Source organism: Haemaphysalis longicornis, unplaced genomic scaffold, assembly GCF_048455015.1.
Source record: "Haemaphysalis longicornis isolate Haplotype H1 unplaced genomic scaffold, Haemaphysalis longicornis Haplotype H1 scaffold_2, whole genome shotgun sequence".
NCBI classification, from domain to species: Eukaryota; Metazoa; Arthropoda; class Arachnida; order Ixodida; family Ixodidae; genus Haemaphysalis; species Haemaphysalis longicornis.
The window spans coordinates 71,001,099-71,014,040 of record NW_027526295.1 but is presented as its reverse complement, the minus strand read 5'-3'; the positions used below and the strand labels follow the sequence as shown (position 1 = coordinate 71,014,040).

Below are 12,942 nucleotides of genomic sequence, written 5' to 3'. Positions count from 1 at the left end.
AATCGATATAACTGGTTTTGCCTCTTTTTCGTCGCCAGCCCTCTCACATTAAGCGTAGCAAATCGCAACGGTTTAGCTACTTCTACTGGCATAATTGATTAGCGAAACCAGGCAAATATCACTGCGCTTACCTTTCTAATTACTGCATGTGAGTCAATGACACTGAACCAGATCACTTTCCGTCGCGTGAAAGCGACGACGACCGTTGTTTGTTCACATTTCTCTACTTCCCGACGACGACTTTCCACTTCTGCTCTAGGTGTCGCAGCCGTTGCTCATCTGTCATATCCGTAGTTTGCTCCCTTCGTCGCTTTGACGAGCCTTCTTGGTGTTCCATATTTTCCGCGTTGCTGTCTTGGGTTGCGTCCGCCGTTTGTTCTTGCTGCGTCTGGCTGGACACGTTATCACCTGTTGATGTGGCGTCCGCCGCTGGCTCCTTTGCGTCTGTTTCTGCCACTTCGCTTACAACAGACTCCGTTGTAGCTTTCACGTCGGCGTCCTCCTTGACCTCGTTCGAAAAAGCTGAGGCAGCGTTCTCTGCTTCTTCTTCGTCCATCTTCAAGTCGGTGTGTTCGTCGTCGGTGCCGCGTCTTGCTGCGCCCGCGTACGAACACGTACATTCAGCTTGTTCATGTCCGAAACCGTGACACTCACCACATTTCGGGACCCGGCATTCCCTGCGAATGTGTCCCGCGGTGTTACAGCGTAGGCACATGGGCGCTCTTCCAGGCACGACCACAAGAGCCGTACCTTTACCCAGCCGTAGCTGGTGTGGGAGGCAGTCCAAGGTCACGCCCTCTCGAAGAACCAAACGTACGAACCGACTCGTAGTCAGCATTTTCAAAGTCCTCTACTCTCCAGCGTTCACTGGTCACGTCCTTCACTTCACCGCACGCCCCGAATAAACGTCGGATAGTGTCATTCGTCACATCAAATGACACCCAATGAAGTTTCACGCGAATTTCCTGTCTGTTGGGGTCAACCACCAGACACACCCGCTTTTTCACGTCTAGGTGCCCTGCGTCCACAATTTTCTTCTTCGCGTCGTCCGTGCGAAACTTCACAAGCCACACGTGTGACATTTGGAACGCCCCAATGCCACTCACCTCCTGAATGACACCTAAGTGCTTGAGCGGCTGCCGAAAATCTTCTATTCTGTACGGTCGTCCCTTGGTGTCACAATGCAGCACAACTGTGCGGTTCATTTCTTCTCCTGAAGGTATTTGCGGCAGAATAATCCTGTAGTCCTTGGGAACGGCATAAAACGAGTTACCACGGCCTCGTTGGCCGCTGACGCAGCTCGCTTGGAGCCCACCATTCTGCGTCCGCTCCTATCGGCAACCGGAAGCAGAATCCATTGCGCTACGTCCGTGAGTTAGCACCCGAGAGTCAAACGGCTTACTCCCTCGCCTGTAATGGTGCGGAGTACCTTAGGACATCCCAACTCCGTCCGCGTCCATCCATGCGCACACCCACCATGAAGCGAAAATACAGCGAAATTCGATTTTAGCCGTGAGTTGCACTTTCATTTAGGCAACCATCCAGGTTCAACTCACGGCTCAAATCGAATGACGGTCGGGGCGCAAATCGGATGTCACTCGGGCCGCAACTTGGATGCCATTTGGAGTCCCCGTACTCCGTACCCTCGTATTCATCCACGGATTGGAGAGGCTGCCATTTCTTGTCCCATATGATTTCCCTCATCACTACCTTAAATTTGATGCCCCGCATACCCTAGTGTTGCCATTTAGAATTATAACCAAATTTATGACCCACCATGACTACGTCACGATAATATTCAGGAAGCATTTTTGCATTGTCTTACGTAATTCCCCACATTGAGACATTTAATTTCATACGCCACACGCCCTGGCGTTTTGAATTTCAATTTTAACCCAGTCTATGACACACCATTACTAGAGAGAGAGAAACAACGTCTTTATTTGGCCTGCGGAAACCTTGGGGGTGCCTACTATCGCCGGCCTCCCTGGTGGGGAGGTGACAAGTTCGGCCGCTGGCGATCGATGGCCGCTAGCGCGAGCTGCGCAGCCATCTTCTGTAGTTCATATTCCGCACTGGTCACCGCACTCTCCAAGCGCGGCGGCAGCGGATCCGCAGTGGTTGAGTCCGTTTGCTGGCATTCCCAGAGCATGTGCTGCATGGTAGCACGACCGTCACCACACATCACACACTTATCTGTCTGGAATAATTCGGGGCACACGTGTTTGGCGAACACAGGCGTCCATATCGCGCGCACCTGTAGTTGGCGCACTAGCACCGCCTCTCTTCGGGTAAGATTCCGGTGCGGCGGCGGGTAGGCTCTTCTGCCCTCCCGATACCAGGCCAGCACCTCCTTGTATGTGTCGATTGGTGGTGGTGGTGGTGGTGGTGGCCCGAAAAATGGCGCATACCTACTTAGGGGGATTGGCCAAGAAGAGTTATGTTTTCATTACAATCAATCAAGGCAAAATAATGGAGCAGAAGAAAGAATTTGGTCTAGGTTAATGAGAGAGAGAGAGAAAACACGAGAAAAAAACAGAGAGAAGAATAGGAAATTTATAGTAAAAGTCAGCCTAATCGGAATGTTTTTAGCACTGCAGACGAGCTGTCTCCGAAATGAAGGAGTGGATGGCGTTGCACACGTCCCTATGGCATCGGCCCAGCCTAGTCCCCCCAAACGACAAGAGCACCGGTACAGTTAAAGGCAGACCAAGACGTAGCAGGGGAATCTCCAGCAGCCTTCTCCGATGGTTAGCAAATCGGCGGCAAAGAAGAAAGAAATGCTCTACGGATTCAATTTCTTGGCAAAAGTGGCACAAAGGGGTGGTTATCAGATTTGCCCTGTATAAATACCGATTAAGGGGTGGCACACCACAACGAAAAGAAGTTATCAATACTTCGCACAAGCGAGTTTGGCATAAACTTCTCTCCCAGCGGTACCTGAGGTGTTCCAGTTCAGGAGAAGTGTTCAGACCATGGTCGGAGGCATCTTGATTAAACAGGTATTGGCGATAGCGTGCCAACAACACGCAAGAAAACGGGGGAAGAACCTCGACGATCGGTAAAGCCAAAGCTGTTTTAGCTAATATGTCAGCGGTTTCATTGAGGGTTAACCCACAGTGGCCGGGCAGCCAAACGAGCCGAATCTCCCGCACATGAGTGGGGACGCAGGAATAAAAAGTTTTGGCAATAGGATGTAAAGTTTCTGAGGAGAGAGCCATGCACACGGACAAGGAGTCGGTGAGTAGCATCACGGAAGAATTCGCCGGATCAAGTTTCAGGATTGCAAGGAGTAGAGCAAGAAATTCTGCATGAAAAATGGGGATAAAATCTGGTAATCGCAATGAAAAAGACCAGTTCAACGTCGGAGAGAAAATGCCCACCCCAACCTTTTCGTCTTTTTTCGAAGCGTCAGTTGCAATGACCACGTGGGATGGGAATTCGGACTGGTGAGCCAGGAGAATGTTATTGAGTATGTTAGGCGGGAGAAGCTTAGCGTTTTTAGGGAAAATATAATCAAATGAAATCCTTACTACTGTGGATGGTGTCTGCAAGGCGGGAATTGAAAGGAGGGTGGTGTTTAATGGAGTAAGCAACGAATTGGCAAAAATGACCTGTGGGCGCCGGAGACGAGACCAATATATACCAAAAAAGGACCTTGCATGCTGAAGGAAAACAGCCTGTGGTCTGGCCAGCGGGGACTCAAAGAACTTTGCGAATGCATTAACGGTTAGGTATTTGAACCTGGAGTTCAGCGTTAGGACTCCGGCTTCTAAGTACAGCACTGTAATCGGGACGTAAGCGGGCAGGCCTAAGCAGCAGCGCAATGCTTGACGCTCGAGCTTCACCAAAGGCAGGAGCTTATAGGTAGCAGAGCCAGAGAACAAAACGCACCCAAATTCTAAGACTGGGCGAACATACATGCGGTAGATCATCAAGAGTGTATCTGCTCTCAGGCCTGATCGCTTGTGGCTAAGGCCCCTCAAAAGAGCGACAGCGCGGGAGCCTTTCACTGCAATGTGCTCAATGTGGAGACGCCAAGTCAATTTACTGTCATATATAACTCCAAGGTATTTTAGTCAATCGACCTGCCGAATGGATTGGTGACGATAGGATAACGAAATAGATATTGGGTCCGTAAGGGGGAACACGAGAATGGCACACTTAGTAATATTTAACGAAAATTTCAGAGTGTCCAGCCATAATTCTAGAGCATTCAGATACGACTGAAGAGAATGAAACAGGGAATGAATATCCTGCGAAGAAGAGAAAAAGGCAATGTCATCTGCATAAACGTATGTTTGTACATCAGGCTGACTAGGTATGGAGCTCAAGAGCACATTAAATAGCACTGGGGAGATGACAGACCCCTGGGGGACTCCACGCGTCTGCTTATAACGAGAAGAGGCGTAGCCATGTTGGTAACAAAAGAACTCTCTGCTTTCTAGAAAAGCCGCTATCCACGCAGTGATGTACTCCGGGAATGAATAATAAGCCAGGAGATCTAGGAGGATGCCATATTCCACGCTGTCATAAGCTTTTGAAATATCCAGAGTGACCAATGCAGCAACCTGCTTATTCCGTCGTGCCCACTGAATGCGACTTTCTAAGTCTATGTGTGCCCACCAAATGGAGCATCCTTCTCTAAAGCCAATTTGTCTGCAGTTTAGGATATTCTTATCAGTCAAAAACTTGTTAATCCGGGGAAGCAAAACGGGCTCAATCACTTTAACTAGAGTAGATGTTAGAGCTATCGGCCTAATGTTATCAATTGAATAACCGAGCTCCGGCTTTTTGGGGAAAGGCAGAATTTTGGCCAAACGCCATTCAGGTAATATCCATGCGTTTCTAAGTGAAACGTTAACTACATTTAGCAAATCTGCCGGAGCTTCATCATACAACAATTTTATCATTGCGGTGGTAATACCATCCGGCCCTGGCGCAGACGCTGGGAGGGAAGAAATCACTTTACCCAGTTCGCCTATAGTGACCTCTTCAAAATCAGCTGAGCCTAGAGTACGACGGCTTGTAGGAGGAATCCTCGACGTAAATCGCAACTGTAGGTCACCAGCAATATTCTCTAGGAAGTCTACGATTTCTTCCGGCGTACGAACCAGTGAGGGTGCGTTCAGAGAGGGGGCACATGATTTCCTAGACCTCATAAACTTGAATAATGCTTTTTTACGATGTGGTTCTGATAGGGCTGAAAATCGGCCAATGTTAAAGGATTCCTTTGCACGTATTACAGTTCGCTTGAAAGTTGCGCGGTAAAATTTAAAATTAACCCAGTTAGCCGGGCTCTGATTGTGAAGAAACTGCTTCCAAGCGGCTTTCCTACGTCGGAAATCTCTGGTACATTCTTCATTCCACCAAGGACTGCACGAGTTGTTGTGGACTGATGCAACAGTAAATTTTGCTTTACGTATCGAATCATTAATAGCTGTGATCACGCTTTCAGCCCTGCAGGTTTGTTCCATAGGCGGAAAAGTAGCGAGTGCATTGCCCAACGCCGAGGAAAATTTAGTTATATTGACGAATGAATGTACTCTGTGGCTAGGTATTTTCGCGGTGCAAACTATTTCGAAGAGAATAGGGATATGGTCACTGTTCGTCTCGCAATCAACTGTTGACCACGAGGATACCAGCCCTGATGTTGCAAAAGTGAGGTCAAGGACAGACCGCGACTGACCACTAATAAAAGTAGCATTGCCCATATTTCTACAGTGAAGGTCATTATCGCCTGCCCATTCCCACAGACGTTTCCCTGAGGTGTCTGTCCTAAATCCCCAAGATACATGATGCGAGTTGAAGTCTCCCGCCACTGCTACAGCTTTCTGGCACACCGCGATAGCCGAGTCTAAAGGTCTGACTTCGAAAACTCCGTGGGGGAAATACACGTTTACCAGTGAAAAAGGCTTGCAACCCGGCAGAAGCAAATCAATACCGAGAATCTCACATTGAGAGGACAAGAAGTCAAAAGTCTTAAAGGCATTACGGCAGAAATTATTAGATATTAATATTAGTAAACCCCCACCGCGACCTTGACGGTCCAGCCGGAAAGTTTTATAGTTATGAAACGTAAAACATGTGCCGGAGTCCAACCAAGTTTCTTGTAGAAAGATAATTTCAGGGGAAAATTTAGCAGTTAAAGAGTAAAGGAGTTGCCTCGACGTGGTCTTCTTCATCTTCTTCCTCGCCTTCCGCAGGACGAGGGGGGGAGCTCGGGGCAGCGCTGTGTCTGGTAAGCACGCGCGCCGCTCGGTCTGCCCCCTCGTTGCGGTTGGCACCCGTTCCCACCGGGCCCATGTGCGCCGGGAACCACTTGATGGTCACCGGCATTGTTCGTTGTGGTAGGGCCCCGCACACCCTAGACGCGCACGAGGACACTCTGTTTGTGGCGTAGTTCATGACAGCACTGCGCGAATCACACAACACCGTCGCACACTTGGGGTTGGTTAGGGCCAGCGCTATGGCCAGCTCCTCCGCTTGCCTCGGGTCCTGGGCCCGCACGCTGCCCGCCGTGTACAGCTCCCCTGAGGTCGCCGCTATCACGGCCACAGCGTACGTGCCTTGGCGGTTCGGATATGCCGCCGCATCGACGTAGTAGGCGTTAGTGTCTGCCGCATGCGCGGCCGTGAGGGCCTTTGCCCTGGCCAGGCGGCGTTCCCGGTTCGTTTCCGGATCCATGTGCTTGGGGACCGGCGGGACCTGCATGAGGCCGAGCAGCCCGCGCGGCAACGACCGCGGAGGCGGCGGTGGCACCGGTCTCCTGTCTCCCTCCCCCTGCAGCCTCGTCTGGCAACCTACTCTGTGCAGGATCGACCTGCCGGTTCTGGTTAGCGTTAGTCTAGTAAGCTGTGCTGTGCGCTGTGCTTCTGCTATCTCGCTTAAGGTGTTATGGACTCCTAGTTCTAAGAGTCGCGTCGTGTTGGTGTGTGTATAGAGGCCTAGTGCCATCTTGTATGCTTTGCGTATCAGAGCGTCAACCTTGCCGCTCTCGGCCGCCGACCAGTCGTGGAAGGCCGCCACGTATGCCACATGGCTGATTGCAAATGATTGAACCAGCTTCAGGAGGTTGTTCTCTCGCATCCCTCCGTGCCGTGTTGCCACCTTCTTGATTAGCCGTATTGCCGTCATGATCTTCATCTCGAGCTTGGTGACCGTAAGTCCGTTGTGCCCGAGGGCGTCGACGTGCAGTCCGAGGACGCGCAGCGTCTTCACCCGCGGTATGGTCGTCCCGTCTCGAGTTCGGAGGTTGATGTCGGGTTCTGTTTTGCTTCCCTGACCTCTTCGTTTCGGTGGAATAATCAGCAGCTCCGACTTGTTCGGGGAGCACGTGAGGCCCGTGTCCTGCAGGTGGTCTTCGACTTCGTCGATGGCGCTCTGCAGGGACGCCTCGATCTCGCCGTCACTGCCGCCGGACATCCACAGCGTGATGTCATCTGCGTAAATGGTGTGCCCGACGTTCGGGATGCCCTGTAGTCGTTGGGCAACCCCGATCATGACTATGTTGAACAGCGTTGGCGAGATCACGGCGCCCTGCGGCGTTCCCGTGCTCCCCAGACTCTTCTTGGGTAGTTCCATATCTCCCGCCACTATCGTTGCGGTGCGGCCCGTGAGGAAATCGCGGATGTAGGCGAAGGAGCGCTCCCCCATGTTGAGGCGCGAGACCTGTTGAAGTATGGCTGAATGGCGAACGTTGTCAAACGCGCTCTTCAAATCCAGGCCGAGTACCGCTCTGTTGTCCATGGAGCCGACCGGTCGGTCTAGGACTTCGTGTTTGATGAGCAGCATCGCGTCCTGCGTGCTGAGCTTGGTTCGGAAACCCAGCATCGTGTCGGGATAGAGACCTTCTTCTTCCAGGTACGCTTGCCATCTGTTTAGGAGGACGTGCTCCAACACCTTCCCGATGCAGGACGTCAGGGAGATAGGCCGCAAGTTGTCGATACTCGGCGTCTTGCCCGGCTTTGGGATCAGTACTGTTCTGGCCTCTTTCCAGCTGGCGGGGAGCTTGCCCGCCCGCCAGCACTTGTTAAAGTAACAAAGTAACCCGTCAGCGCCGTTATGGCCGCGTCGCTGAGGTTGCGCAGCGCTTTGTTCGACACCCCGTCCGGCCCAGGGGCCGACTTGCAGTTGATGGTTTGAATGACTGCCCGGACCTCCCACTCCTCGATGTCGGCGTCGAGCTTGGCGTTAGCCTCGCCCGCGTAACTCGGGAGGGGGGTCGGCGGGGTGGATGGAAGGTATTTGTTGTCGATGCGCCGGCGGACCTCAGCTTCGCCGAGCTCCTGCTTCGCCTTGTGTAGTGTCCGGGCAAGGATGTGGTGTTGCGTCCCCTTCGTCTTGCTCTCGTCCAGCAGATGACGGAGCAGGTGCCAGGTTCTGCTCTTGTGGATTTGGCCGTCCGCTTCCTGACAGACCGCCTGCCACTGCTGCCGGCAGAGCACCTCGCTGTGCTTTTCGATCTCGGTGTTTAGTAGGGCGATGCGTTTACGGAGCCTCCGGTTGTGGCGTTGTCGCTTCCACCGGGCCCTCAGTGAGTTCCTCGCCTCCAGCAGGTGTGCTAGGCGGCTGTCGACTTGCGGGGTCCCTTCGTCTGCCTCCACCTCCGTTGTAGCTGCCCGTGTTACCGCGTTGAGCTCACGCGACCACTTGTCGATGTCTTCTATCTGCTCGGTCAGAGCGTCCAACTCTTGTCTGTATTTGTTCCAATCCGTCATCGCTAGCCTGCGGGGGACCGGCGCTTTGCCGCGCAGCGGCACTGTTATCTCGAGGACGCAGTGATCGCTGCCCAGCGTTTCGCCCGTGTTCCGCCAGCGGACTCCGGTGGTAGTGTTGCAGAATGCAAGGTCTGGGTTCGTATCCCGTTGCGTGGAAGTGCCGTGTCTCGTGTGTACCGATGGGTCGTTCAGCAGGTGATATTCCGCCTCCATAGCTTCCTCGTAGAGGCTCTGGCCCTTGGTCGTAGACTTCGGGTACCCCCACGCCGTGTGCGGCGCATTGAAGTCTCCGCACACGAGCGCGGTGTTGTCCCCTGCCAGTTGTTTCGTCTTGTGCATTAAGGTTCTGAATCTTTGTTGGAACTGTTTGGGATTGCTATAGACGTTTACTATGTAGGTGCTCTCCTTTCTCTTGCGGCCCGTGACGACCTCGATGGCTAGGTGCTCGATGGCGCTGTTTTGGAGCAGGCCGTGTTCGATATAAGTGAGTCCCTTCTTCACCAGGGTACACACCCCCTGACCCGCACCTTTCCCAGCCGTTCTTGCACTGGGCGGGCTGGCATAGGAGCGGTACCCCGGTAAGCCCGGGGGAGTCTCGGTGTGTGTTTCTTGTATGAGTATTACGTCTGGCCGCCGGCCGACTTGCCTCATGTATTGTTGTAAGAGTGCCTTCTTTTTGCGCAGGCCATTCGCGTTCCATTGCCACACCACGAGCTCCCGCGTTAGCGCTGTTCTGGCCATGTTGGTCGGGTCGTGCTCGGTTGTTGCGGCTGCTGCTGCTGCTGTGGCTGCTGCTGTTGGTGGGTTATCTCGTTGAATCGTGTTAGGAGTTGTTGTAGCATGCGTTCCATGTTGGCCATGCGGACGCTCATGTCTGCTGTAGTTGCCTCTACCGTAGCCAGTCTTCGGTTGATTGCCTCTATGTCCCTCTCGAAGCGGTCCATGCGCTCCTCCAGATGCTGGTGGCTTTCCTCCAGCTGTTGGTGGCGTCTCTCGATCGCGTTCATTACTGTGGCTCTCCTCTTCGCCCTTAGGCTGAAGTCTTCTTCTTCTGTGGTTGAATCTTTGTTCTGTACCGTTTCTTCTCCTTCTTCGACTATTTCCGCAATTCGCGGTTCCACGGCGTGTATCCGCTCGGGCTCCTGCGTTTGCATCTGTTCTTGCTCTTGTTCTTGCTCCTGAAATCGCACTTGTCTCTGCGCCTGTCTGCGCATTGCCTTCGATGGTAAAGCTGGGGCTTGATGTTGCTGTTGATTTGTAAGGAACATATCTAGCTTCTTGCTGAATTCTTGTAGTTGCCGCTCTTGTTGTGCAATCTTCTGGTCTTGTTGTGCGAGCTGCGCTCTGAGGCGCGCATTCTCACTGCGGAGTTCCATCGTTTCCGGAGTTGGTTGTACCTGCTGCGGTGCGCAGCTCCTGGGCTCCTGCGGGTTAGCTTCCCGCCTCGGACGCGGCTCCACCACCGCGGCTGCCCACGTTACGCCCTCTGGCGGGCTGGTCTTGACTTGATTTCCATTGCCGCCGCCGCTGCGGCGGCTCGCTTCGCCTCCGCCAGCTGCTGCTGCCGGGGCGCCGCCAGCATTCTTCTGTGGTATCCGTTTCGCGCCTTCCCCGGCCGGCCGCAGCTGCGGGAGGTCAGTAAGGCCTAATGTTGGCGCACGCCTTTGCTGCTCCTCCGTTCGCTTGCGCTCCCATCGGCGCTGCTTGACCACGTGTGGGGTCTTGTAGCGGTTCTTGCATCCCGCCACTCCGGTGGGGTGCGCCCCGCCGCACAGCTTGCAGCGGGGTTTGCATTCTCGCTCGTGTGTGGGGCCCGGATTGGACACTCCGCACGCAAAGCATACCTCGGTGTCCGGATAGGGACACACGTCTGCGCGGTGACCTAGCCTGCTGCAACAATGGCATACCTCGTAATGTTGTTTGTAAAGGCTACATCTAGTTATCATAGCTCCAAATTTTACTGTACTAGGCACTTTCGTACCCTCGAAAGCCACGATTACTGTGGTAGTGTTTCCAATTCGATGCGCTTCGAGCGCGAGCGGGTTCGCTTCGTTTACGATGTTCTCCTGCAAGTCCTGCTCCGTGTATGTAAGCGAGATGCCACGTATGACGCCAATTCACGGTGCCCTCGGGCGCCGGCACGTACGCACTAACTTCGTGTTCCCTACCCGCGATTCTGAGTAGTCGGATGCCCGAGTACATTCGAGCTCTCTGCTCATGCGGGGTACTTATTACTATGATATTTTGGGCATTGTTGGTACAAATCGTGTCTTCCCTAGATTCCTGGAGTGTAGTTCCTGCCATCTCGAAAATGGCTTCCATTAGCTTAGGTGCCTCGGTACGCGCCACGTTTAGCCCGCCACGTGGCCTAAGTATGACTTTAATATCCTCCTTCGGCAGCGCATGCGGCATGCGTGCTGCCTTGGTAAGCCTAGCGGCGACCTGCTTCGCGAAACGTGCCTGATTCTTGGGGGCTGCAGGGGGAGTAGTGGCAGAAACAACAGGGACCGACTTACCGCCAGCCGCCCCGGCCGCCTGCCGCCGCATCCGCCGCCTCGCCACCTGCCATCTGTCTTCGCCTCCTTCCTCCGCCGGTGTTGGGTCCGTGCCGGTAACCGCTACCGACACCCGTCCGTGGTCGTAATTCACTTGCATCGTCGATGCTCGAGGGCTTTCTTCAAGTGGAGAGGTGGTTCCGATGTCCATGGTAGTCGCCATCTCCTCCAGGGTAGTTGCCGTCTCCGCCATGGCGGCCGTCATCGGCGCGCCCAGCCCGAAGTCGCGCTAAGCCTAGGTTAGGCCTAGCTGGCCGACCACATTGGCCGATCGGTCTTCGCCGATAAATGGGTGAAAATCGATGCAACTTGCCCGAAAATGGTGTCAGTCGATTCCGTGGGTCAAGCTGCGTCACCCTATAACAGAATCTCGTTGATATCTTCAATTAGCCCGGCGCAATTAGTCGAAGCGGTCGCTGCAGGGAGCGGACGTGTCTCGCATCGGCCACAGAAACCAGAAACCCACACCATTACTAGGTCATGATACAATCATAACGCATTTTTGTCCCACGTGATTCCCCTCATATAGACCCTAAATATGATTCCCCGCACGCCCTAGCGGCATAATTTTGAATTTTAACCCAATCTATGACTTATTATGACTGCCTGATGACTATACACAGGAGGCATTTTTAAATTTACTTCGCGTGATTCCGTTAATCAGGACCTTCATTTTGATACCTTACAGGCCTCAGCAACGTCAGTTTGAAGTTTCACCCAACCTATTTCATAATGCGGTCATTCTTCAATCTAAACGGGCGTCACCCAGTCAATTATGTTGACAACTCACTTGAAACAGCGGGGGGACAGCCACTGCTCCCTTCTCCCCCCGGCGCTCACCCCTTCCTTTTTTACCGTGGCATATCAAACTGTTAACAGAAGCAGGCGAGCAACCAGCAACCAAGCGTCGCTGTTTGCTTTCCCATCCCCTCTCCCACATCCTTAGAGGATCCATCAAGAGGAAGAGGTGAGGCAACCCTTTTTTTGGCCTCACCAGTCGATTATCAGTCACACGCCCAGCCGCTAAATCAAACACCCGCCCCCCTCAACCCACCTCCCCACTAACCGGTGATGAGCATCGCGAATGCTGCCGTACGCGCAGGTAACCTGAATTGCTTGCCAAAGTGGCACACGCAACTTAACAGCCAACCATAGCTGCCTCCTAGGCTGCTCATATGTACTCAGAATTCAAAATGAACTCAAAACTGTTATGTACTCAGAACTCAAAATGGGAGCAAACTCAAAATGCACTCAAAACTCAACATGAACTCAATATTTACTGAAACTCAAAATCCACTCAGAACTCAAAATTTACTGCAAACTGAAAATATATTTTAACTTAAAATCAGAACTCACTCAGTCTCAGGCGTACTCAAACTCAGTAGGGCTCAAACTCACTCAAGCTCAAACTACCCATGCCACCCTAGCCTCGTGCTTACTCAAACTGAAACACACGCGTGAGTTTGAGTCCAAATGAGTCTGAGTGACTGGACTCGAGTCAGTCTGCCGACCTCTGGACTGGGGATCTAAGCCCAAGGGACAATGACCTCCATGGAGAAAGGGGCGGCCGTAGAGATCGCTAGCTTTATTAAGGAGACTGGTCACTCCACTTCCAGTAGTCAGAGGCGGTGCACTTTTCGGCTTATGATCGGTTTATTTAGAAACCC

At 53.0% G+C, this 12,942-nt stretch overlaps 1 pseudogene; it reads right to left on the bottom strand.

The window, feature by feature from the left end:
- Positions 1-223: 223 nt before the first annotated feature.
- Positions 224-1,250, bottom strand: LOC144168050 (uncharacterized; annotated as a pseudogene).
- Positions 1,251-12,942: the final 11,692 nt, after the last annotated feature.